The sequence below is a fragment of the Austrofundulus limnaeus genome, unplaced genomic scaffold (genome assembly GCF_001266775.1).
Source record: "Austrofundulus limnaeus strain Quisiro unplaced genomic scaffold, Austrofundulus_limnaeus-1.0 Scaffold825, whole genome shotgun sequence".
Classification (NCBI taxonomy): domain Eukaryota; kingdom Metazoa; phylum Chordata; class Actinopteri; order Cyprinodontiformes; family Rivulidae; genus Austrofundulus; species Austrofundulus limnaeus.
Genome location: NW_013953227.1, coordinates 30,342 through 34,848, shown reverse-complemented (window position 1 = coordinate 34,848; position 4,507 = coordinate 30,342).

The following is a 4,507-nucleotide window of genomic DNA, read 5'->3' as shown; positions in this document are numbered from 1 at the left end:
GGGGGTGTATTGGGGTCTGGAGGGTTGGGGGGTTCTCGAGGGCTGGCCTCTGGGGGTTCCTGGGTGGGGTGATGCAGCTGTCGCTCTGGGGTTCTCCTCGGTGGTTCTGGGGGATGTCTTCTGGTGGCTGCATGTGGGCCCTCAGGTGGTCTGTAGCAGCGGTTGTGGGTCACTGATCCGGTAGCCTGGCTGTGCTGGGTTGGGTCTGGGGTGGGCGCGGGGGGCTTGGGGTTCTGGGGACGTGCTGCCCCTGGGCTGTGGCCCTGGTGGGGCTAAGGGGCTTGGGCTCTGGCGGGCGGGGCTTGGGCTCTGGGCCGGTGTGTGCCCTGGTGCCCGGCTCTGGGCTGGGGACTTTTGGTGTGCTGGTGGGCTGCGGGTCTCATGGGCTGGGGATTTGGGTTTACTGGGGGCGTGGCATGTGTCCAGTGGGAGGGGTCGGTCGACCCAGCCTGGGTGTCTTGTGTGCTATATGTTCTGAGAGTGGTCCAAATGTTGGGGTGGGTGTAGTATGTCTTCAGGGTGGGGATTGGGTTGGTGGCCTTTGGTGGTGGCTGGGGGCCGTGCTGGGTCGGCTGCTTGGCCCCTTTGTTGTAGTGGGAGCCCGTTGGAGTTGGCGCTCTCGGCCAAATCGTCCTTTCTGGGGTTCGGTGGCCTCTTTGGGTGGCGGGCTGACTGTGGGGCTGGGGGTCGGTTCTTGGGGGTCTTGAAGGCTCAGGGGTGGATGGATGGATTGTTGGTCCCGGTTTCTGGTGGCCGTCTGGGCTCTGTCCGTCCCTGGTCTGGGGGTCTGCTAACACAGATTAAACTTGTTGTTTTTTTTAATAATAATGTATTTTATAAAGTATTTTTCTCTTGTTTTTTCTGAAAGAAGAGTTTCTCATGAAGAACCTCCAGTCCTGAACACAAGTAGAACAACAAGCTGTTAAATATATTCAGTTAAACTTAACCGGAGTTAAATGGAACCGTTTATTTTGCTGTGAACCTGAGTTCCTAAGTGTGACCCTGTAATAACACATTGAAGACGTATCTAATCTCCCTCTTGGAGATTGTAAAAATGCAGCTGCTTCGTCACAGATGTGACATTAACGAAGCCAACCGTCCGTCACGTCCAATAAGAAGCAGGTGCTGATCAATCAGAAACCTCCGGTCGGTTTTTACTGCCGCTCCTCTCCAGACGAAATGCGTCTTTTCCAAACATTCCAGCACTCCCGGTGTGAGGATTACACGGGACCAGGGTGTGTGAAATCATCTAAACCCAAACCAAAGCCTCCAAATCCCACGGCTCTCCGGGTCAGAGCGAGCAGGTTTGTGGAGCCAGGTCTCAGCAGGACCAGAACAAACACAAGCAGTTTTTATCTCAGAGCTCTGATAATTCATCTAAACCCCCCGAGTGTCGAGTCTATCGTTAGAAATTCTGAAACAACTCAGGAGCTACTGGCTCCGGTCCAAACCAATCAGCTGTTTCATGTCCTCCAGAATAACTCCTGGACCATCGTCAGGTCCAGGTCCAGCACTTTATGAACAAATACAGGCTAAAGTGAAAACAGCACATCTTAAAGGAAGATTAGAGTCGATCATTTCCTTTAGAAACTCTATAAGTTTATTGTTTATCATATTTATCTCAACATTTATTATAATTAAAACACAGAGTTCCTCACTTTGATTGGTTGGCTCATTAATTATTTAATCTCAGCTACTACCACAACAGATTTAGCTCAATCTCAGTCATTTTTGTGTTTAAGATCCATCATCTTGAGGCGCTTTAAACAAAAATCTGTAGCAGCTTTAAGCCAGGCTGCACAGGTGTTTTTAACTAAATGTTCAGAGTTTATACGGGAAGACTAAAAACTCTCCAGCCAGAATAAAAAAGTCTAATCTGAATCCTCAGTGTTGAAGAACATAAATCTGCTCTATAAATCTGCTCAAAAATGTCAGTAAAAGTTGTTTTGGTTTTGCCAGTGTCCCACATTTGGAGACTAAAAAGTTTTCTACGATTCTCAGAGCTGAGAAACTGCGACGACCGAACTAGAATTTCAAAAAGTGAAATTGTCAAACAGAAAATGGTTCCATCTCATGGCACCACTGAACGGTTGATTTACAGCCGAGGGTTGAGCCTGAGAACCGTTCTTCAGTTTGTTTATTTTAGTTTGATGCAAGTGAAGTTTATGATGCAACAACTCTTTAGTTAGAAGCCATTTTTTAACCAAAGTTAAAATATCTACTTATTTTTCACACCATGGATATTTAGTCAGTTAAAGCAGAACCTCTACCCTTTGACCTGACCAACATGGCCGACCCTATCAGGAGCTAAGCTTCTTTTCATAGAGTTTACACAACCCCACTGAGCAAAACAAGAAATAAAAAGCTGCAGTTTTACAGATTAGCTTCAGTAATATTAGTATCAGTTGTATAATGCAGGTATGCACTCAGTGTAAACAATGCACTTCTTGTCGTACCTCTCAGACGTTTCCACCGTTGACCCATTTTCAGTCACTTCGTCTGTTTATTTAGGTTTCATTTCATCATTATGAGAAGAATATGGTGAAAATAAAGTTACATTAGATTAGTTATGACTTGATTTGTTTCACAGATTTTTCTTTTAGTTTATGTATTTTATATGAATGCAGATATATTATTATTATTATTTAATTATAGCGGCCTTTTGAAATATAAATTTTGCTAACAGAAGTATAATGAACATTTCAGATTTTTTATTTATTTTTTAATATTTAAAATGTTGTCTTGTTTTTATTTAACACTGTTTTAGTCATCAGAGCCACGGTATTTAAGCCTACAGGGCATTCCTGCATATTTCAGTTTATCACTTCAGCAGAACACTTTTACTCCACGGAGCTGATGCTCGAAGGACAAACTGTCCTAAACAAATAATTTAAAAAAAGGCCAGGAGTTCTTCTCTAAAGTAGCAGAACGATCAGCGAGAGGACAAAAACAAGGCAGGTAATTGCGACAGTAATTATTTCAAGAGTGATGGATGATAAAAATAAGCACGTTTGTTCTCCGGCTGGGTTAAAACCTGTGATCTGAGCTCGAACACATCTTACATAATGCCTAACCTGATAAAGCTACACTGCAGTTTCTGCTGAAAACGCTTTAATAAATCAGCTTCAAGGACAGAGTTCAGAGAATTCACTCTTTCTACGTTATTGTGGGTGTTTTTGTGCTTACCTGCACTGAATTCTTTGACATATTCTCCTCTGATAAATCCTGCAGCTGGATAAATGTCACAGAAGCATCTTCCATCATTCTGCCAGATCAGCAGAGCCAGAGGGAAACTCGGCGAACTGAAACATTACATTTTACATCTCGGTGTCCTCTGTCCTCTTCTGCTGCTGCTTCAAATCACTCACTCTTTCAATTAACCCACAGACATTATCAGGCCCGCGCACGTGGATTCTACAGTTTAAACTGGACTTTTTCACACTGAATGACTCAGACGAGTTAAGAAACAGAGAGAAATGTGGATAAACTCTCTCAGGAATAAAAGCACACCTGCAGAAAACAAACCAGAAAACCAACCATAAGAGCAATTTGGGTAAACCGGTTCAAAGATACTAAAATAAAACATTTTGTCTTTTTCCTTCATGTCCAAACGGGGACACGAGTGGACTGCGGAGATTTATCGATGGTTTTGTCTGGAGGTCATCCTCCTCACAGGTTTCCACTGTTCCCACAACCTGAAGCTGACCCAGAAGATGCTACGTGACAGTTTTCCAGGCCTGTCTCCTGGTCTTTGTTTAATTGGGCAAATCGTCCTCTGCTGGTTCTGGACCGGAGCCGTGAGACAACCTGAGCTGGGTTCTGTTTTTTTACCTTCGTGGAGCCGAGCCACAAAGTGGATTAGTGTTTGGACGTGATCAGAGCTGACGAGTTTGGACAGATTTCAGGGAGAAGCAGCTGATCAGACCATCGTCCCCCCAACACAGACGACCGCTCTCGTTGACCGTCTTTAAGTGCCCGGTGGGCAAATAAACACGAGCTGAAACTGAAAACACACCGAGGATGAAACTTCCCTCCCATTCCATCTCAATCATAAATACATCACCTACAGATGAATATAAAAACCTGCAAACTTACAGAAACTTGAAAAGGAAAGGCCTAGGATTCCTTGAAGGAATGCATATTTTTCATGAGAGAATTTTAAAGTAAAAATCACGCAGAGGGACTTGAAACTTTTCTTTGACAAACTTTGTGAGGTGATTCTGTTAACACTACAACCATAAACTATATATCTGTTTATAAAACTGACTGTTAAAGCAATGTAATGCTTAGTTAAAGCCATTTTATGTGTTTGCTGCGTTCAATTAGTTGTGGTGGCCATCTTGATTGGGATTGACTCTGATAGTTAATGTTCATCCAGTGATTCAGATCCATCTACAGCTCCATGAGATGTTTTGTTAAAGGCATCCCTGATTAGTTGTAACATTAGACTTTATTTAATAAACATATATTTTAACTGTAAAATAAAGACTGTAAAAATACTGTAGGC